Source organism: Anabrus simplex, chromosome 8 (assembly GCF_040414725.1).
Source record: "Anabrus simplex isolate iqAnaSimp1 chromosome 8, ASM4041472v1, whole genome shotgun sequence".
NCBI classification, from domain to species: domain Eukaryota; kingdom Metazoa; phylum Arthropoda; class Insecta; order Orthoptera; family Tettigoniidae; genus Anabrus; species Anabrus simplex.
Genome location: NC_090272.1, coordinates 147,190,486 through 147,214,550, shown reverse-complemented (window position 1 = coordinate 147,214,550; position 24,065 = coordinate 147,190,486). Strand labels below are relative to the sequence as shown.

General features: G+C 40.6%; 1 protein-coding gene across 2 annotated transcripts in view; it reads left to right on the top strand.

The window, feature by feature from the left end:
* Positions 1–24,065, top strand: part of LOC136878904 (uncharacterized) — a 318,860-nt gene that overhangs the window by 30,300 nt on the left and 264,495 nt on the right. The window contains exon 1 of one of the 2 annotated variants that reach the window (XM_068228858.1): positions 11,321–11,339. The exons of the other annotated variant lie outside the window; for it this stretch is intronic. The gene's annotated coding sequence lies outside the window, so the exon portion shown is untranslated. Of the gene's footprint in view, positions 1–11,320; positions 11,340–24,065 lie in introns of those variants that run through there. 2 annotated transcript variants of the gene reach the window in all.

Sequence of the window (24,065 nt, the reverse complement as noted above, 5' to 3'; positions counted from 1 at the left end):
CAAACGTTCAAAAGGATTTTAAGCACAAGTTTATGATCAACATTTCAACCTACTGGCAGAATATTCTGTGCAAACACGCTTGTTGTATGGAGTATTTCATGAATTACGTAACAGACTGAGGCTCTAATATGTTTTTCAAAGAAAACTACGTAACAAAGTCTACAGCCAGCACGCAAAGGATTGATGGGTAGCGACATTCTAGACTAGTATGACATGAATATACGCACATGATCGAAGGAAGAATCTGGATGACTGGCTGAGCCTAAGTTGTTGGGTTCGAACCCGGCTCAGTGGCGGTGTTTCAAGGTGCTCAGATATGCCGGCTTCATGTTGGTAGTTTTACTGGTACGGAAATGTACTCCTGAGAAGGAAAATCTGACACCTCGGCGTCTCCGAAAACAAGTAAAACATTATTATTATTATTATTATTATTATTATTATTATTATTATTATTATTATTATTATTATTATTATTATTATTATTATTATTTTCCAACCGTTGGATTTTGATCTTTACCTAGTATTGTCACATCTTCTTCCAGTGTAGCACCTCTATTTGCTCCGACCAGGGGGCACCTTCCTTCTTCAAGGGTTTTTCCTGAGATCCACAGCCTTTCTTCAGAATCTGTCCCGCAGGATTTTTTGCCAGTCTGACAGCCCTAGATATTTTATGTCCTTTTCAGTTTCCGTCAGCCATGTAGTACGAACTGTCTTGTTTCAGCAGAAGGTGAACAGGTAGTCGGTCAGTCTTACCACATGACCACAGAAAGCTACCCTCGTTTTTTGCGCACAGGTGAGCGAGCCTGTATAACTATGAGTAGAGCTCTGAATTGTGACGTCTTCGGTATTCCCCATCCTCCAATACCGGGCCCAAGGACTTTCTGAGAATTCTTCTCTCTCTGTTCTATTTACTGGCAGACATAGCATACAGGGCTTCCAGGCGGATGACTGTAGTATAGTGTTTCAGCTTCAAATTTCGTTGTTATTATTATTATTATTATTATTAAATATGTATGAAATCAGTTTCGGTAATTATTTAATTAAGGAAGTAATATATTTGATCGATTATCCATGTTGTAAAAAATAGTCTCGCACATTATCTCCGATACTTTGTCATAGTACGGAGGACACTGTGCTTCAGTGAAGCTGGGGCAGCCATAAAGAATAGGTACCTATCGCATGACCAGACAATGCATCGCTTAGTATTATTAGAAGTGTTCGTCAAAACATTACTGAATTGTTAGCATAGTAAAAAATACAGAAAATGTATGAGACGATTTAGCAAAGAAAATAGGACAAAAGATTACCGTGACCAGAATAGTGAAGAACAGATTGTCATTATCAAGATGTAACTTCTCCCTCGACGATAGAACAATATTGCATGTCTGAGAGTTTAGAGAGGTGTTTTAATACAACCTGTGACAATAAAGTTCAGTGAATAGTCCTGTACTATCAATATAGGTTAACAATGCATAACAGTGACCTTACTGTCCTTCGAAATAGTCCCCTCCCATAACTGCACTGCTGAGATCGGCGATACATGTCCTGGAAACTTTGCAAGAAGGCTTCCTTTAGCCTCGTTTCATTCTCAGTGAGGATACAGTTCAAGAAATTTGGTGTCGCATCCGCCGTTTCGACAAAATCCTGTGAAGCCTCTAAACGTGCCTGCTTCTGATCGTCAGTCAAGTGATGTGACACAAGAGGAGAACAGTTTTCCTCATCCCTAACTTCTGGGTAACGATTTGTCGCACGAATTCACGGTTAATCTGCAGTTCATCCGCTATCATGCGCACAGTTGATCGCCGATCGTTCGTGATTAATATCCTCACCTTCTCAATGTTTTCGTCCCTGACGGTGGTCGCTACGGGGGTTGTCAGAAACACTTTCCCGGCATTCTCGAAAACGGGCGAACCACCCGTACACACGTTTCAAGGACAGTGCTTGATCTTCATAAACACGAACCAGCATCGCATGCGTTTCCTTCGGTGTCTTGCCAAGCTTAAAACAAAACTGTACATTGATCTTTTGGTCGTTCATGTTCCTGTTCACAATTCAGAAACAACGCACTAACGACGCACTGTGTCAAACAGGTCTTACACGGCACACACATGATGCTCAACTGAACAACGTTGGGAACACGTGGTCAAAACCTGCTGCGTTGTGTGTCGCCAGTGTTGCCGGATCGACCGTTCTGACTTTATTCACCGAACTTTATTGTCAAAGGTTGTATATGAAGAGGCAAGAAGGCACCAAAGGCAATTAAATCATAACTGTGACGGAAGATTTCTTTATTATTTATATTTTCTTTAAGTCGCACCGACGCTGGTAGGTCTTATGGCAACGATGATATAGGAATGGGCTAAGAGTGAGAAGGAAGCGACCGTGACCTTATACAGCCCCAGCATTTTCCTGGTGTGAAAATGGGAAACCAAGGCTGCCGACGTGGGGGTTCAAACCCATTGCCTCCTGAATGCAAGCTGTTAGCTCCGTGGCCCAAACCGCGCAGCCACTTGCTCGGTTGTCATGAGAGATTGAAATACAGGGGGAAGCCAAGGAAGATAACGTACCGTAGTAAGAATGTGGGTTATGACTATGGATCGAAAGGAGAAATGGTGCAGGTTTTACCGAAAATACAACGAATTTCGAACCCTCACCATACGAGGGCTGATCTTTGAAGAATGAAGCAGATTTATATAGTTCCCTACTTTAACACAAGGCGAATGTTAGAGCTGTATATTAAATAGGTTCACGACCACATTCTTTTCGGTCCTTGGTCAATCCCTATCTAGTATCACCGAAAAACTACTATAACTGTGATAGTGCGACGTTAAAACAGTACCAAAATGAAATAAGATATAAATGTATATAATAATTTAAACATTTCCCCGCAACATGAATGAAAAAGCAAATTAATTAAAGTATATTTAAAATTTGGTTATATTTAAATATACTAAAAATCAAAACTAGAATCCGCATTGCAAGAAGTGTGTTTTTGAGGTTAAAACATCTTATGTGCAACCGTGGCGACCAACTCGAAACACGTTGGAATGTCGTAAATTACTGTGTGGTTCTGTGCTATTTTACGGTGTTGAATGATGGGCATTAAAGGTTTCTACAATGAACCTACTGCAGGCCTTTTAAATTTGTATGTATCGTAGAGGGTTCAAGATCCTATGGGTAGATCACGTCACCAACGAGGAGGTCCTCTATCCTACCGGGATATTACAAAACAAAGTAACGCAGCCTATTTCAGTCATATTTACAGAAATGAAGAGCCTCCGTGGCTCAGGTGGCAGCGGGTTCAAATCCCGGTCACTCCATGTGAGATTTGTGCTGGACAAAGCGGAGGCGGGGCAGGCTTTTCTCCGGATACTCCGGTTTTCTCTGTCATATTTCACTCTCCAGTAAAATTTCATTTCGTTTCATTTCATTTCATCTGTCACTCATTAATCATTGACCCAGAAGAGTACTACAGGCTTCGGCAGCCGGCACAATTCCTATCCTCGCCACTAGATGGGGCTTTATTCACTCCATTCCTGAGCCGGTCGAATGACTGGAAACAGGCTGTGGATTTTTAATTTTTACAGAAATGAAAATACAGTCTGATACAACTGATCATGGTACGCAAAGAAACGTGGAGTAGGAGATTATTCTGGAGGGGAAACCATCGACAGTGGTTGACATCCATGATACGGAAGGTAAATTCTGAAGCCCTCGTCATAAAACTACAGAAGCTCTATAGCACAAGAATAACAATTTTGGAAGGCGTGATATGCCGAGTGGCGTGGTCACAGGCTTCTCAACAAGGCGATCGCGTATCGAATTCCGGACAATGCCTCTGGTATTTTTTAAAATTTAAGGCACGTCCCAGTGGTCCGTGTCCCATGAAATACAGTAGAACCCATGGCTACGATGACGATATCAAAGGTCACGTAAATTTTGTTTTCATATTTTCATAAACAAACGATGGGTAACCTTTTGAACTCCATCACCCTTAGCATATGCTTCCCGCTGCACTCCTAATTAATTTCTGCACTATGAAAAGCTGTAAGAAGTGAACACTGCAAACCAATCTAACACAAATATAATTATGCTACATGGAGTATATATTTACAGGTATAACCAAAATACATTAATCCTCGTAGTTGTTCATTGTGTGGTACTTTTCGAAACAATTTTCTGGGTGTAAAGCCTGTTTTCTTGAACACATTTTGCTGTAGTAAACTGTTTCCTTTCCACCACATTTCTTGCTTCTGTTTGAACAGACGACACAGTCTATCTTGTTTTCCAGGTAGCTTGTTGATAATGTGCAGTTTACCATTCAAACATTCTTCAACATCAGAAGTAGATAGTTTTCCACGCTTTTGACTTTTGTTGCGTGATTCGTCAATCAACTCATTGCTCACCTGTTTCCAGAAGATTTTGTGTGATGAAATGTCTATGCTATTCGCGGAGCAGGCACCTTTATAGAGCAAAAATCTGTTGACTATTGTCACTTCAAATAGTTAGAAGACGATTTCCGCCACATTTCAAGTTTTTCACTACAAAATCATAGCTTGATATGTAGTGGTCCGAGCGATCAACGCCTCCCATCCTTGACGTATATGTTGGTTTCTCAAATAGTTCAACACAGTTTCTAGTCTTTCTGTAAATAACTAAGGTTGAATTGTTTCCAAATATTGAAAGCATAGATACTGTCTACTAACAGTTCTAAAATACCCACTTCCGCGAGCGAAGAACAAGCAGAAGCCCTGTTTACATTCAATCTGTATAATCAGTACACTGTCATAAACATTCGATAATAACAGCGGTTACAAAGTCGTTACAACTCCCGCAAACTACAGTAAATAGGCAAATGTGTTCTCTGGGATACCGTTAGATAGTTCTACAATACTGGAACACAGCACAGTCGTCATTCGAGCGCTGAAAGTACACGCTATTGTCATGTCGAGTGGGACAAGTATAATATTTTAATGTCGAGTCCCACTCCACATAGGAGTGCAAACATTAAAACGCACCTTTTCTTCCAAGCATTTTCTCAATCACTTGGATATGGCACTACATGTGGATTAAGCCCAGTTTTACAGTAGAATGCTTTTCTTAACGACAACCAATTGCGCAGGTGTGTACTCATTAATGTGTATTTCTGTGGTGGTTGGTACTGCGGCGTTTAGTATGTAAATGTATACTACAACAAACTCGAGTACCCAGACTCCGAGTTAGAGGAATTAAACAGATGCGCCTAAAATCCCCGACCAGACCTGCGGGGTAGTCTGTACCAACGGGCACTGCATTGACCATTCCGCTGAAATAGCCGGACTTTCATTGAAATGTACAATATATCAATGGAAAATGAAGGAGAGAAATAGAATACCGACAGTCTATCACATGTTTCTGTCGGTATACTGGTATAATATAGGATCACTTCAGTGAACTTAAGCTTTGCGAGATCCAGTAACTATTTTTAAAAGCCCACAATTTTCTCCTGAGATTCGAAAGACGCGTTAGTTTTAGCGTCAAGTTTTTAAAAGCACCCGTAGGGTTTACGCTAGCTTAAGAGGAACAGTATTTAACTGGCACTAAACAGCTGCAGTTTACACGTGGTGCATCCGTTCTAAGCCAACCCTCGCGAATGTCATAACTTCTCCGTCGTCTCCCCCAGGCGCATTCACACTTGACAGACGTACAACCAGACTCCTGACTCATTGCTCTACGTTAAAACTCCACCACGACACTTGGAATGACAATTTAAGAATAGTACTAATTTCTTCAAAATACCTTCTTCTGTCCTTATAAATTTATTTCTGTTTATTTTCTTTTAAAGCTTGAATGGCAGCGGAAAGGAATATTTGTATTTTTGGAAGAAATCATATTTGTTTTACAGATCTCAAAACCAAACTGCAATTATATCAGCCTAAGGTTCTTCGCTCTTAGGTTATTGTTTTTTTTTAATTTCATAATAACTCTTTCTCAATTTAGATGTCGCCTAAAAGGCAAAATAAACTTAAGGGAACTATCAAAGGCCTATCCTGATAATGTTAAATTTAACATATTTACATCCCGGTTTCTCTTGAACTGTCCTAGGTAATAAAATGACATTTTGATAGGATTAGATTCATATCTAATACATTTACTGATCTACTTTATTGGTTCTATATTTTTTTACATAGTTTACGCCCCCATTGGAGCAATTTAATCAGTCATCTATCTATATATAAAAAATTGGATGTTGGTATGTTTGAACCTAATAGACTCAAAAACTACTGGACCGATTTCGCTGAAATTTTCACAGTTTGTTCTTATTATATCTGAGAGTGATTATGAAGTGGTTTTAACGAAATCTAATTGGTAGTTAGGCACTAAGGGATGAAAAATGAAATAGTGGAAGATAAGCAAAACGCAAGACAAGTCCGATCAGCGGGTTGCCTACCCAATAGTATGTGAAGATTATGATGTGTTCCTTAAAATTAATTTCTGCTTTTATCTGGAAAAAATTACTGTAGGGGTAAGAAACCCCTAGCACTCCTAAAGGAAGGGGGTGAAACTTAAAAATCCGAAAATGACGATGTTAGTGACTAATTCGTAGTCTTTGGGGTAGCTGAGATGAACTGTGACACTCTGAATGCCGTTTGAGTCAAAGTTTGTTCCCAATCGGTATGGTAAACATATTATGACTTACTGTTTGGGAAGGAAAACTCTAGGATAAGACACACATACGGGCGGGATCCTACAACTGAAGATGTTACAGACGTTAAAATTGGTTTTTGGAATCATCTTTAAAAATAAACACATTTTTTGGAAAGTCCATAAACTATATTATCGGTATTAAATATTCATAAAATTATTGAAATGGTCAGGAAAAGCAATATGACTACGACAGGCATATCAAGATGAGTTATCTGACCTGCTGTGGAGCAGTATACATTAAAGTATAATAGTATTAAATTGAAAGCCTCCGTGGCTCAGACGGCAGCGCGTCGGCCTCTCACCGCTGGATACCGCGGTTCAAATCCCGGTCACTCCATGTGAGATTTGTGCTGGACAAAGCGGAGGTGGGACAGGTTTTTCTCCGGGTACTCCGGTTTTCCCTGTCATCTTTCATTCCAGCAACAGTCTCCATTATCATTTCATAGCATATATCATTCATTAATAATCACTTTGGGAGTGGCGACCCCATCGTACTAATAGCCTATATCTGCTTCATTCATTACATCCCTGACCCGGTCAATAACTGGAAAACAGGTTGCAGGTTTTCATTTTCATTTTCAGTATTAAATTGAGTCAGCTTTTCAGCTTCTCCTTCCGCTCAGAAAATTTCTTCATCCTGTCGGATCTGGCTGCCCTTTGGTTGTCAGTAATGATGTATTTCCTTCGTTCAAATATTACGAGCATGAATCGTAAGCGTTTATTCCTTAGAATCCTCTTCTCTTCTCTGCCTTCATTTTGAAGCATTGGTGAATTTAATTCTTATAAATCGTTCATGATCTCTGTGAACCAAGTGTTCTGTGAAGTAACTAAATACCTGCTTCACTAGTCGAGTTTTGGGCAGTCTGAATATCTGACAAAAATGCAATTCTCCTTTTCCGCATTGTATCTATTATTGAATAGATTTCACGATATACCACTTCATAAGGTAATAATCTCCATTGGCCATCAACTTGGTGTTTCTTATTGAAGATTGTCCTGATGATTGTTCTATCTACTTACTTTCTGCAATTTATCGGTTGTTGATTTAGTGTTCAACTTGAAGAGTTTTCACTAGCATAAGGTGCTTCGGGTTTTACAACAGTACTGTAATGTCGAAATTTATTTTTCATGGAGAGAGATTATTTTTAATAAGTTGGCCAGGTGATTCGCTGTGCTGTTTTCAGTTTATATGTTCTGCTGTCGACCGATGTTTTCACTTTTGTGTTCCAGGTTATAATTTCCCCAAGATATTTGAGCTTATTCACAATCTGAATTTGTTTGCCATTGTCGAGGTGAATGGCTGGTGTTTCAATTCTGAAGGTCCGCATCATTTCAGTCTTTTCAAACGAGATTTGCAGTCCGATGTTTGCAGCAATTTTCTCGAGTTCTTTAATTTGAAATTTAGCTTCTTCCACACTACTTCCTAGTAATGCAAGATCGGATGTGAATGCTAGGCAATTAAAGTTTAATATTTCTGCTTATCTTGATGTCTGAATGTCATTTCTTTACCCATTCTCGTATGACTTTCTCCAGGGCACTGTTAAACAATAATGGCTTGAGTCCATCTCCCTGTCGAAGTCCAGAGTGGATTTAAAATGGCTCAGACAATTCACCTCCAAAGTTGACTCTAGGCTTAGTATTCTTAAGAGTGATTCCAATAAGATTGATGAGTTCTATCTTTCTTATAAATCGAAATATGGACTTTATAACAAGTTCTTACATTTTTAAATATATTTATTTTTAACAATATTTATGATCAAACCTATGTGTGTCATCTCTACAATATTGTAGATCCACATAGAAACAGTGATTTTGTTAATGAGAGATAAAAATTTCATAACTCTAGCTTTTTGTAGTTTCTGATAAAATGGGAAACAGTAGCAAAAAATAATTAGTTTTCAAAAATCACACCTGAAAGTGTCATGCCACTTACAAAAAGTAGATGCTGCCATGTTTCTTACCACACAAACACCAGGTATGAAGTGATATCATAGCAACCAATGTAGCCAGCTTACGCAGCAGGATGTTTACTATAAATCAATATAAATTACCGCCTTCTGGATCAAATAGTTCCAGAGATATCTTGTCTTAACTGAACAAGTGTTCACGAGATCTGGAGAAATGGCCTGTGCAGCAATATATATTTTTAACTCATAAATAATGCAGTCATACAAAATCATTGAAAAATACATCAATCAAAGAGGAAGCACTTTTTACATAAAATCGATCCTTTTTTTACCAAGACCAACTTTCATATTCCCCTTAATACCAATTAATATTGGGTAATGGAAAGGTAAATAAAGGTCTATTGAATGTTACAGAAAATCTCAGAAGATGGTCTCTTAAACTCTTTACTGACTATTTTAGGGCACAAAATGCAATTCCAAAAATAAAATATTTCGGCAGGTATAATGTCTTGAAGAACTCAACGAATTTTCGAGGTATCGTTCCCCCACTCGTAATTAGCAATTCATGACTTCTATCTTTTTAAGGTTGTATACTCCCTTGTAGTATGGAACTGTGAGCTCGTATATTTCCTTCTTCTCGCGATCAGGATCGTCATGTTGACTCGCAGAGAATTTGAAGTGGACGGTTCGATCCATTAAATATTTGTAGATACGCGTCCCATAATTTAGTTTAAAAATACAGTTATTAAATAATGAAATGACCGGTTAGATCGACAGAATTAAAATAAAGGACCTTTCCGGTAATTTGTAGTTCTATTCTTCAATTTAAGACATTTAACTCTATTTTAAACAAATTTTGAAATATAGTAGCGTTATAAAATCCGCCCCACCCCCGCCTCTTCCTTTCTCCCCCCTCCCCCAAAAAAGACGCATGATTTTATATTAGTTACTTGATCAGAAACAATATTGAACCTACAGTCATAATATTTGTTACGGGTATCCTTATGGGAGGTGATTTGTTATTTGATAATATTTAAAATTAAATCTGATAAAGTATTAAGTGTGAGGAACCTACAACACCGTGCGCTCATTTTATTTCTGAGTGACTATACATAGTAGCTTTATTGTCAGTCACGATACGAAATATTACCTACGTAGATTCGGTTCATGGTCCAACTGGTGTATTTTTCACTTCACAGCACAATCACTTATTTGCTAAAGTAAATGTTAAAAGAATTATAACATTGATTATTATTATTATTATTTAGGACATTTAAAAATGAATTACATTCCCTTCGTAACTCCGGAAATGCAGCAGTTTGAAATTCATGCCAGATGTATGCGGGCAGATCTGCAATAGCCCGCCTCTATCCAATAGATGGCGCTGCTACTGAAGTGGCATTCGCGGATGCATTCCTGGACAGCGCTCAGACAACACAGGTGCACACAATCATGATCAACGGTGGACTGTGTGATTTTTCTGGAGGGACGGCGTGCCTGCTTCACACATTCATACGAGGTTAGGAGACGTATGTGAGGAAGCAGTCGTAAGGTAGAAAAACCATAAGAACACCCGGCCACATAACCTGGGTGCTCTAGGGTATACCGCGATGACTCATGCAGAGGTAATAATTTCACCTCCAACAACGAGCTTCAGGCAGTTGTCGAGAAGCAGCACCGGACACCCCAAACAATAGTTCTTGAACTTGCATCTGGGAGATAGTGGGTTTGAACCCCACTGTCGGCAGCCCTGAAGATGGTTTTCCGTGATTTCCCGTTTTCACACAGCAGCAGCTAGAGTCTATTTCCCGGTCCCAGGATACAGGCGCCAATCGCGGTACCTTAATTAAAAGGCCACGGCCACTCCCTTCCCACTCCTAGACTTTTTCTATCCCACCGTCGCCGTAAGACCTATCTGTGTCGGTGAGACTTAAAACAAAATTGTAAAAGGAAGAAAAGAATAGTTTTGTTATGGAAATACGGGAGTGGACATAACGATGGCAAAGGTACAGAGGGATTGGTGGGAAATACCTCTAATACATTCTGTATTTATGTTACTTCAATAAATGTTCACTGTGAAGAAAACCCAGTTATTGTCAATCCATTTAAACTAGATAAACTTTGGTTGTGTTATTTGAGGATCCAACCAGCTTCTAGGGTGATAATCTAACAGACAGACAAGTAGAAGGCATAATACCAATCAAATAACTTTAACACATGAAACAAAATTATTAAGATTAGATTTTGTCCCATAAAATAAGTCATTCAGTCTTAAATCCAAAGTCATCCCAAATAGTACGAAGAAATTCGTGTGAATCTAAAAATACTGGGATCCATTTTACATATCCAGGAAACCCATTTTATGTATTGGAGAATTGGTACTCAACTTTAGGGGCCTAGCCTTCCCTGCCCCGTTAAAATTCACTCATGGTCTACCATACCACTCTTTAAATGTGGCGACTTTCTACAGCAGCAGCTAGAGTCTATTTCCCGATCCCAGGGTACAGACGCCAATCGCCGGTCAATAGGTGTATTATTATGCTGGGGAAGCCCAGAATGTTACGTCTGATTAGACGTGACAACATTTGATTTGTGAGATGCTCTGGCAAGCCCTCAAGCCAATAGAAACAATTTAACACTAGCCAGATCGAAAGCTGCTATTTAAATCTCTGAGGGGGCTGGCATCCAGTCTAAGGTAGACCGTGAGTTAGTCTTCTACCATCGTAAGGACAAACAGTATGACATGTAAGTGTGAAATCTACAATACCGATGTATATGTGAGTGCTTCTAATTGTTAACTCTGCAGTGTCACAAGTGAAATCATACATTTTTTTGTGAAAATTTGTATATAAATACCACCATTGTATAAATCAGAAGTTTATGTGTGATACTTAGAGAACCTCTGTGATCTAATGCTTTAGAGCTGAAGTTCTAAATGCACGGGTGTTGCCCTGGCCTCCTGCCTTCTTCTCAACCAGCTTTCAAATTAAAGTTGAAGGAATATCCTCCGTTGGATCAATTTCATTATGGATAAATATCGTTATTTCTAAGAATTATTGTTATTATATCTTTCTTTCTTAATTTGTTTACTCTCCAGCGCTGGCTTTTCCCTCGGACTCAGCGAGGGATCCCACCTCTACCAACTCAAGGGCAGTGTGCTAGAGTGTGAGACTTTGTGTCAGGGATACAATTGGGGAGAAGGACCAGCACCTCGCCGAGGCGGCCTTACCTGCTATGCTGAGCAGCGGCCTTGTGGGTGGGGGGATGGGAAGATTGGAAGGGATAGATAGACAACGAAGAAGGAAGCGGCCAGGGCCTTAAATTAGGTACCATCCCCGCATTTGCCTTGAGATGTGGGAAACCACGAAAACTATTTCGAGGATAGCTCAGGTGAGAATCGAAACCCCGAGGCTGTGTGGACCCCTTTGAGCTCTTGTACCACTTTTAACATGTCTTGGTAGAGCCGGGGTTCGAACCTAAGCCTCCGGGGTTGGCAGTTAATCACACTAACCACTACCCACAGAGATGGACCATTATTATTATTATTATTATTATTATTATTATTATTATTATTATTATTATTATTATTATTATTATTATTATTATTATTATTATTATTATTATTTCAGTTAGATATATGTGGTGATATTCGGGTCTCGAGCGCGACAACTGTTGGATATCGCAAGCGTTGTGGGAAGTAATAAAATCACCAAGTGATGGTGGTGAATATTGTTTTAGGAGGAAATACAACTGGACAGCCATCCTCTATTAACACTAGTCAGATGGAAATATATAATGGGGCAGAACAATTTTAAAAATGAAGGTATCGGCCAAAGAAAGACAAAAACCGTGAAGGGCGTGGAAATAAAAAACTCCCTAGGCGTCGGAAACCTAAGACCGTCGGGGTCGGAAAAGTACAAGAGTTGACGAAGGGAGGTCGGATAAGAAATAAGAAGCTGAGGAACCTACACAAGTAAGTCGAAGTAATGTCAGACTCAGCTAGAGGAATCATGGTCGCCATCCCAAGCACCTAATTTGAGGGCCTGTGGTTCCCCTTTTAGTCACCTTTTACAACAGGCAGTGGAAGGTAAAGTCTTTCACCATCGGTAAACGTCGCACTAAGTGAGATAAAGTGGTTAGCTCTGTGCCTTGCCATATTCGTTTTCTAGATTTTTAAATGCCTGACTGAGAATCGAGCCCACGTCCTTCTGGGTGTAATGAGCCAGCCTTTATCCCCTCAACTTAATTTACAGTCAGTGCGTTGTGGAATTTATGTAGGGTTCATTAGCTAACCAGTACGTTAGATTGTAATATTCTATAACTTGCTCTCAGGGACAGGCTACCCACATTTCTCTTAAGTAGCAAATGTTGCCTAAATTCTGGGGTATTGTTGAATGCAATGTCCCTATACAAATGCTGACATAAATAACAAAACATGGATATTTAATAAAGTCTCATTAGGGCCTTTGGCTGCCGCGACGACTGCGGCTCAGCCAGATAGCCAGAAGACAATGGAGGGCCATGTGGTCAGCGTGATGGTATCCTTAGCCATAATGTTTGGCTTTATAAATCGGGTCCAGTGCCTTTCGTATCAAACAGCTTCTCAGTTGATCTCACGAACCTGAGTGAACCCCTTTCCAGCTCTCGGTCGAACTCGTGGCCTCTGGGTAAGAGGCAGCCATAGGGCTGGTAGTCCTTAAGAACTCGAGGTATTTATGCAAACTTACTTACAGATATCAGGCCATGTTAACGAACACCGAGATTTTATTCAAGAAAACAGTAATTTAGCACACTGCTGTTCCAAAAGTCGCTTCTTAGTGATAATTTTGTTGCAGATATCGTCATCATTCTTCATAATTTAAGAAGCTACTTAGATTACATGGTCAGGGACCATCTGCTGGGGAATACTTCAGCATAGGTCCAAAATACATGTAAGAAAGTTATTCGATCATCAGTAAAATGACAGTATAACGATCAAGGGTGATAATCAGTGAGTGGATCCTTAGGTTGTAATATGCTATAGTGTAGTGCTCAAGGGGTTTTTAACTTCCAATACGCTTCTGTCGGAATATTTGCATATTCACCAGGATTTTTTAAAAAAACTTTTCATACGAGGTACAAAAAAGTGAATGGAGAAAAACTTGCTCAACCCTCCAATAATTATAAACTTCCATCTTGGAAGGAAAGAAGAGTCAGCTGAATCAAATAAGAAAGAGAGAGATTCGAAATTGCATGCTGCATCTACAATAAGATCCACTTACTTATACCATCCCGGAACTTCACTACCACGGGCATTAATTTAGTCGCGATGAGGTGTGCAATTTTTATCATGCACCTTTAGCCCCCCTCTTGGAAAAATCTACTGCCAGGGTACTTGTAATATGAAGTTGCAGTGAATTGTTCTGTTCTTGGAGTGAAGTAGATTGTTTTTCTGGTCTCATATCAAGTATATAAAGATTCAATATTGCATTAACACAAATTTCGCCAAATTCAAACGAAAATCGATTCCTTCTCATATTACATCAACTGGCACGATATTTACACAGTTGAACAGTTTCTACCTGAGGTAGTCTCAGGTGTAAATATTGTTCTGTTAGTGGTTCGGAGGCGATTTATATTCTTTTCTTTTATCAGGACAGACTTGAAAGTAAAAATGCATTCAGTTTCTTTGATAATTTCGGGAGTGAGATCAACATCAAATTCTGACTCTCCGTAGAATGAATCCATATCTCCAACCTGTCGTAAGGATTGACTGAAAGAGGACCCGAGTGGCTCTCAAAATGTGGGCGTCGAATGGCGATTATCATCGTCTTAGCATTGTTTTCACTTACTTTTGTCAGGCACTTACTTTCAACTTTCCTCTCTGACCTTCCCTGTCAACACTTTTTCTCTTCCTATCCGACGGTATTAGGCTTCCGAGGCCTAGGGAGTCCTTCATTTTCATGTTATTTGAGGCTTTTCCTTTACCGGTACCGTCATTATTTCAAGAACTGGACCTTCAATTTTCCTTCTGATTAGCGTTAATAGAGGATGGTTGTCCAGTTGTACTTCCTCCTAAAACAACAATCACCACAACTATTCTTTATCAGATTTCTTGTCTAAAAGTGTAGATGTTTGCAAGATTTAGAATATTTTCCCTTGGGTGTAGTCTGGATTTAAGTTGCTATATATACAAAGGATTGTCTGCCTCTGTGATGTAGTGGTTAGTGTGATTAGCTTCCAATCCCGGAGCCCAGGATTCGGTTCCCAGTTCTGCCACAAAATACTGAAAAGTGGCACGAGGGCTGGAACCGGGTCCACTCAGCCTCGCGAGGTCAACAGAGCAGAGGCAGGTTATATTCCCTTCTCAGACATCCTCGAAGGGGTTTTCCGTGGTTTCCCACTTCTCCTCCATGCAAACACAGAGAAGTTTTTTGCTATTGGCTTTACGTCGCACCGACACAGATATGTCTTATGGCGACGATGGGACAGGAAAGGCCCCAGCATTTTCCTGGTGTGAAAATGGGAAACCACGGAAAACCATCTTCAGGGCTGCCGGCAGTGGGGTTCGAACCTACTATCTCCCGAATAAACACAGAGAGATGATACCTAATTTAAGGCCACGTCCACTTCCTTCCCTCTTCCTTGTCTATCCCTTCCAATCTTCCCGTACCCCAACCAGGCCCCTGTTCAACATAGCAGGTGAGGTCGCCTGGGCAAGGTTCTGGTCCTCCTTCCCAGTTGTATCCTTCCGACTCAACATCGCATGCTCCAGGACACTGCCCTTGAAGCGGTAGAAGTAGGATGCCTAGGTGAGTCGGAGGGAAAAATCAACCCTGGAAGGCAAACGTAATAAGAAAGGAAGAAAGAAAGAAAGATATACAAAGGATTATCTTTAACATTAGTTCTTTTGAAAATATCACAATTGTCTCCAAATTTGCACCCGAACCTTCTTTCTCCTTTGATTATATTTAAGAGGTATAATTATCTCTTTGTATCGCCCTCCTTAAAATAATAATCATTATACTTCCACCGTTGTAAAAGACACCGTACGTCCGAAAACTCTCATAACTTTCAAGACAGACTAATGTTTGTTTTTCATGCAGGTGAAACAACATTAGTAATTGTCCATTAACTTATTTTTCGACAACGGTTTTGAGACTAAATGTATCCGAAGACAATTGAACTTCGACTGGAACACGTTGTAACCTTTATACCCCCAGATATGTAGTTCCATTAGTTACCCTGGCCGTGCCCCAGACAGAATGTTTTAATAATCGTGAAGTGCGGTCTGTACTGAACGCTTGACGCACTGGGTATGTAAGGAGTGGTACAGTGCACACATTTAAAATAGTCTTCAAGTGAGTTCAGTGGCTCATAGCGCCATTGACCTACCCGTTCTATTATAAGAGTAGTAGAGAACATCTCCATCAACTTTTTGCAAACACCAGGTTACGATAATAAACAGAAATCGAACGCAAGAAAAGAGGAACAAATATTTAGTTACACCACCATACTGTATTGTTACGTATTTGATCAACAACTCGCCTATTTACAGAAACGTGCGTGGTCTCATTTAATGGGAGACCGTATACCCTATTTTGTCAAGATTAAATTGATAAATATGTGTTCCTGTAACCCTAAATATCTGCAGCTAGAACTTCAACATCCTCAGAGCTACTTTTAGCTTCTATTTTACGTTTACTGAACTAAAATTAAGTATCATGTATAGTTTAAGTATGATTGTTTCCTTACTTTAAATAATGTTTAAAAATAAGAAATATGTAATTTGTCTAATTCAAAAAGTAAGCGCGTTCTTCCTATACTTCAGCGCCAATGGCTTATCAAAATCCAACCATCCCTTTCTTCCTTGAGTCTTATAAACTTCGACAAATTTCTGTAATTGGACTTCTCTTTGGCGCGAGGGGAGCAGTTCCCAAACCTTTCGTGACATGGCGACAAAATATCAAATATCGAGAAATCTACAAGTTGAGATAGTCGTCTCAATAATCGAATACTCCGTTTCGATTCTTCGAAATCATTTATATCGAGTCCATGTCATTCAACAGGAGCTGCGTGGCCGAGGCGGTAAAGGCGTGCTCGGCTCGCCCGGAAGGACGTGGGTTTGAATCCCCGTCAGGAAGTCGAAAATTTTAAGAAACGAGATTTTCACTTCCGAAGGTGCGCATGGCCCTGAGGTTCACTCGGCCTACACTAAAAATGAGTACCAGGTTAATTCCTGTGGGCAAAGGTGGCCGAGCGTAAAGCCAACCACTCAACCCCATCAAGTGCCGAGGTTATGGATAGTGGAAGCCTTTTCCTTCCACTCCTCCATGGCCCTTCATGGCCTGTACGTAGATGACTTTGCTTTGTTTTGCTTTTGCATGTCATTTAACATGGTCAGTTGTGACCTAGGCCCTATATTATATTTTATTATTAATCTGATTTGTCATCTTTCATAAACAGATTTACCGTGTATTATTCTGTGTCATTTAGCAAACCTAGAATGTCCTGGGTAAGATTGAATTAATAAAAATAAAACATCTCTGAAAATATTAATGTTATCGGTTTAGTAATTTATGAGACAAAGGGAAATACTACATAGAAATTGTCAAATACAAAACTGAGTTCAAAGGAATTTAATATGGAAACTCACACAAGCAAATCCTAAATTAAAAACAAAATACCGAGTTCTAGGCAGGTATAGTTCTTATGGAAATTCTACCAATTGAAGTAATCCCCAAAAGCATATAGATATTCATTATTTATTAGCGCAGCAAAGAAGAATGATCTTCTTAAACGTTGTCGTGAAGAGCAACATAGCTGGTACAATTGTCCGCAAGCATCCGACTTTAGAGCTGACAAAATGCCAGAATCCGATGTCCAGAACAGTGCAAGTGATGGTTCAGAAGATGATAGTTACAATAAAAGACATCTGTGTTCAAATAGTTCAGATAGTACAAAATATACGATACAATATTTTAAATGCTAGGCTCTACTAGGATTAAAAAGCATGATAAAAGTTGTAATTATATAAAGATGTTGTCTCATACTTGTATTAATGAATAAAATTAAGCAGAAGTGTTCCAATTGAAAACCTGACTTTCACAATCATTCGAACTTTAAACTTCGTTTATCTCAAATCCATGATTTTGGACTTAATACCTTTTCCTTTTAAGCGCACGATATAAAGAAAAATATTTCTTTTAATTTGCTGTTTGAGTTTCTTCTCATTTAGCGTTTTTTAATAAATTACTTTTTCTCAAATAGACATTCTGTTCCCCATAGTTCGTTTAAAACCACTAATGTAAATAATGCTCCCATCCTTGTTTAAAATGTTACAAGTCTTAGTGAACCAATCGGTTTCAGCTAAACCGCAGAATCAATAAAACTTCGAAAATATTCAATGTGTTTCTGTAATTGTCACTGTTCTCGAATGAGTTAAATGTTGAGTTGATATTTCACTTTAGTGGATTAATATAATTTGTCTTTCTTTTCGGCTGGGTATAAATAAAATCCCACAGTTAATCAGCGTTTAATTAATCTGAAGTTTACATATGTCTAAATTTGTCTCTATAAAAGGCAGCACTATATAAGAACAGGTGGATACAAGGAAGACATTATCAGTACGTTTACATGGGTATTGAGATCGATTTGAGTACACTTTCCGTATTGAATACGATCCCCGTTTACATATAGTAAGCTATTTAAGTATCGTATTGAATCCGCCAGACATCATCGACGTATAGGAACGATACAGAATTGTAGTAAAATCGATATCACCTCTTAGAATTTAAAAACGCCAAATGCAGTAGAAGCCCAGGAGATAACTTTCAGTTTTGAAAGTATGTGTGGTATTCCAAATGTAATTGGTGCAATAGATGGAACGCACAATTCCAATTTTACCCCCAGGTTATCGTGATTTTGTTAATCGCAAGGGCTGGCCGTCTTATAATTTGATTGCATTTGTTGATCATTTATACAGGTAAATATATTTACTGGCTTATTATATTTGTTATTTCGACATAACTTTAATGATGATGATGATGATGATGTAGTGTGTGCGCAGTCGTTTTCAATACGATCTCAGTACGATCCGCGTTTACATGGAATTCAATTCGAACCGAGTGCGATACGATCCCAGATTTTACCGTTTCGACCTTGAGACTCAATCCGAAGTGAGTCCCCGTTTATATGGCGTTTTCAATACGGGAAGTGTACTCAGATCGATCTGAATCCTGCATGCAAACGTACTGTATCATATCGAACTATGGAGAGGAGGAGGCAGGCGAGAAGCGTAGAGGAAATACGCGTTCTCGGGATGGGCAACACTACGCTTCACTGCACAGAAGCTATGGACAGGAGCAAAAATTTTGGCTGGTTCTGGTTTAGGCTAATCGATCATCTCCGAACTCTCAAACAACTTGAACATACAGTAAACTCGGGTAATGTAGTAAAGTGGTCGACAGGTCCCATTGTCCCCATTTTTTTTCCTAGGGGCTTTACGTCGCACCGACACAGACAGGTCTTATGGCGACGATGGGATAGGAAAGGCCTAGGAGTTGGAAGGAAGCGGCCGTGGCCTTAATTAAGGTACAGCCCCAGCATTTGCCTGGTGTGAAAATGGGAAACCACGGAAAACCATTTTCAGGGCTGCCGATAGTGGGATTCGAACCTACTACCTCCCGGATGCAAGCTCACAGCCGCGCGCCTCTACGCGCACGGCCAACTCGCCCGGTGGTCCCCAATTTAAACCACTGTCTCTGTTAAAAAAGAACATATTGTCAAAGGCGGCATTTCCGTTAAACAGTTTTAATGAGATGAATGAGTAATCAGAGGAGATATAACCGTCCCTTTTGATGATGATGGTGGTGGTGGTGGGTGGTGATGGTGATGATGATGATGATTATGATGAAATGTCGTATGGGTTTTAGTGCCGGGATATCCCAGGACGGGTTCGGCTCGCCAGTTGCAGGTCCTTCTATTTGACTCCCGTAGGCGACCTGCGCGTCGTGATGAGGATGAAATGATGATGAAGACAACACATACACCCAGCCCCCGTGCCGTAGGAATTAACCAATTAAGGTTAAAATCCCCGACCCGGCCGGGAATCGAACCCGGGACCCTCTGAACCGAAGGCCAGTACGCTGACCGCTTAGCCAACGAGTCGGACATGATTATTATGATGATTTCTGTTTAAAGGGGACTAACATATATGTCATCGGTCCCTAATGGTACGAAATGAGACGAAATGTAATGAAAATTTAAAATCTCAAAATTCGTCCCATGACTAGAATTCAAAACTCGATGACAATGTATGAATGGATGAATATGAATGTAAAATAATCAGCGGATCCAACTCACAACATTAACAGTTAAAAATAATTCCAAAATCAATCCACTGACTAGAAATCAAAACCACGACGATGAACAATGATTATGAACTTAACACAATCAGTGGATCCAACTCGCAATGCCCCAACTTCCCAGAAACTAACTTAAGACAATGGGATACACTGACCAAGGGGCTACATCCAAAGCACAATCCTAGATAGATAATTTTTGTTGCCTAAAGGGGTCCAAAATCCAGGTCAACGGCCCCTAATAATGGCACTTATCGCTAGTGCAGTAGAACCACGGTATTTCTCATGTAGCGGTACTAATCACAAGTAACGTAGACTCACGGTCTTCCTCACATAATGGTTCCAATCACAGGGACCCGTACTTAGCTCGTGATGTTCCTCACATAGTGGGTACTAACCACAGGCAACGCAGACCCATAACATCGCTCATTTAGTGGTACTAATCTCAGGCAACGAGCAGACCCGTGGTGTTCCTCGAAACGCAAACCCATGATGTCCACAACCAGATGCTGAAACACCCCAGTGAGGATAGCCTCCGTCATAGTGCCGGATACTATACACGGGTACTGCAAACCCATAGTAATCCAACCACAGACCCATGGTATCGCGTACATAGTGGTACTAATCGCAAGAAATGTCAACTCATGGTGTTCCTCGTGTGATAATACTAATCATAGGTAATCTTATGGTTCAAAATTCAGCATCCCTTGGTCACCCCTTTTAGTCACCTCTTACGACAGGCAGAAAATTCCTTGAGTGTATTCTTCGTCTGCGTCCCCCACACACAGGGGGTTGTGTGTTTGGTCCGCGAGAGTTACTTTATTTCGCTCAAGTCCGCAGGCAAGCCGGTTAGGAACCCCGTATCCGCCACCTGGGACGTGCCACGTGGGTGTATCACCTCTCCCCCTGCTATGACAGCGTAGTAGGTTCGTGGACCTTCCGTTTTAGCTGATGCCTTATCGGACATAAAGGTCCCTCCAAGGAGACTAACGTTGCTCATACGAGGCGCTGAAGTCTGTGTAGAGAACACGAAACCGCAGCATATGTTCTGCGTGCCTGTCCGTATGCAGAAGTTCTGCGTAACAGTCGGAGTATGGTGTCAGAAGGCATGAGGGTAAAAGGCTTCCTAGTTTATGAATAGGTCCATGGATTGGCCACTGATGAAATTAATAGACTCATTGACATTATTGCTTTCAAACCATCATGCAAGAGCGGAGTGATCATTGGTCCTGCATTCGTTTAGAGTTGCACAGTGGTTAGCCATTTATCAACCAAACCAAACCAAACCAAACCAAACCAAACCAAACCAAACCCCATGGTGCAACAGCCCCGAAGGGCCATGGACTACCAAGCGACCGCTGCTCAGCCCAAAGGCCTGCAGATTACGAGGTGTTGTGTGTTCAGCACGACGAATCTTCACGGCCGTTATTATTGGCCCTCTAGACCGGGATTTACAAACTAACCATCAAATATTATAAATCGAAGTATAATCTTCAAGATATATTTATTACAGGACTCATGATTGGTGAGGGGCTGCCTGGCCGAGGCGGTAAAGGCGTGCTCGGTTCGCTCGGAAGGACGTGGATTCGAATCCCCGTCAGGAAGTCGTAAAATTTAAGAAACGAGATTTCCACTTCCGGAGGTGCACATGGCCCTGAGGTTCGCTCAGCCTACACCAAAAATGAGTACCAGGTTAATTCCTGGGGGCAAAGGCGGCCGGGCGTAGAGCTAACCACTCTACCCCATCGCGTGCCGAGGTTAACAATGGTGGAAGCCTTTACCTTCCACTCCTCCAAGGCCTTCATGGCCCGTACGGAGGTGACTTTGCTTTTGCATGATTGGTGCGTGGGGAACGGTGCCAAAACTGTTACACAGGTGTAGGATGAGCGAAGTATTGGACAAGGAACTGCCCAATTCAATTGCTCTCACTTCCTTATGAGGATCGATTTTTATTCGGAGGAACCATATTTATAGCCTGTAATAATTATGATTAATGTCCGGCTCCATGGCTAAATGATTAGAGTGCTGGCCTTTGGTCACAAGAGTCCTGGGTTCGATTCCCGGCAGGGTCGGGAATTTTAACCATAATTGGTTAATTTCGCTGACACGGGGGCATTTCATCCTCATCACGACGCGCAGGTTGTCTACGGAAGTCAAATCAAAATACCTGCACCTGGCGAACCGAACATGTCCTCGGTCACTCCCGGCATACGACATTTCATTTCATTATGATTAATATTACGATTTTTTTAAAGTAGGTGATTGTGTATGTATTATATTTAGTTGTACGGCAGGCGAAATGAGGAAAGTTTAAATTAATTATTTAATTAAACAAAATTCATGGAATATAAATTTTATTAATAGCTTTGACCTTCTAAACACTTGTGTCCATCCAGATGGCCTGCAGACATCCGAGTGTCAAGTGGTTAGCGTAACGTCTTCTTCAGTCGTACAATTTTGCTTTCTTGACTAATTCTGCTACCTCTCACAGCAGAATGCTTATTACATAGCTGAGTGAACCCAGTTCAAGGCCAAATACAAAGATTACAAACCCTAGACGAACCAGTAATTCAAGGATCACTAGGCTGGATTTAATACCTCGAAACTATGACGTGAAGCGTACGTCATGTGGCGCTCGGAGTGCCTGTCGGTATTTCTCTGTGTGTTCTGATGTCAACATACACACACTTCGTTATAATATCGCCCGGATACTTTTCACGTCTTATTACAAAACGACAGACTGTACCATGACACAAGTTGACTAGTACGTTTCGGCCTGAGGCAGAGTGTGCTGTCGACATCAGAAAACACAACGAAATACTGTACAGACAGGCGTGCTACGTGACGGTAGCTTCGCGTCATATTAGTTTCAAGATCGCGAATCCAACCTGGTCATACCTACAGTACAACAATTGCCTGAGGCGTCTCAAAGAATGAGGAATACAGTCTATTCCATCATTGCGCTAGCAGAGTGGAGGCTATCTTATGCTAATAATTTCCTGTTTGCTTTCTTTACTTTCGATACACGAAAAATGTATCTTAAACAAAATGCAGCTCTCAAAAAGCACTCAAACAGAAATAACAAAACAATAGTCGTCAACAGGCGGACACGTCGCAATGTGTCCTTGTCCAACAGGTTGGAAGTACCGCGTCAAGTGCGCAGTGAAGTCTATTAATAGGGGCGCTGTTGTTGTTAATTAACATGTATTTATGACCTCTCCGTCAGGGGCTCACAAGCTGTGAGGCGTAGGCCTATATACTGCCCAGGCTCTGTGCTCAGACGGTAGAACCTTGCCCTTCTGAGCGCAAATTTCCTGGTTCGATTCCGGGTCAGTCCGGTGATATTGAATGTCAATATATCTACTGGGACATAAATTAACTCCTGCGGGACAAAATTCTCGCACCTCAGCGTTATTATTATTATTATTATTATTATTATTAACACCCAGACTAGGCTGAGTGACTCGCTAGCCTTCTGAGCCAAATTAGCGTGTTCAATCCCAGCTCAGTTCGGTGGTATTCGAATGTGCTCATATACGCCAGTCTCAAATCTATAGATTTACTGACAAATAAAAGAACTCCTGCGGGACAATATTCTGAAATCTTGTTGTGTTCGAAAACCTTCAACGTAGTTAGTAGGACTTAAAACCAATAATAAACAAAATGCCCCGTCCCCGAACCAGAGGAATCAACGAAATGAGGCTAAAATCCTCGACGGTGTCGGGAATCGAACCTTGGACTCCTCCATCAAAGGCCGCTATGCTAACCATTCAGGAAGCTGATTATCGAATTCGATTCCGCTACCTTGAGCACAGGAGACCGCAAATTACGCTATTTTGCTGGTATTTCTTCTTCCTTCATCAGTTATTGAACTTTGCATTCGGAGGACGGTGGGTTCCAAGCCAAACCCTCGAGAGCCATGAAGATGACTTTCCGTGATTTCCCATTTTCACACAGAGAAAATATTAGGGCTGTTCCGTAATAAGGTCATGGCTTGTACCTTCCCAGTACTAGCTCTTTCCTATTCCATCGTCACTGAAAACCAGTCTAAGTTAGCGCGACTTCGTAAACACTTTTTCTTGTAATGCATTTTATGTTACAATACTTGAATGTGTTCATCAGCAATCAA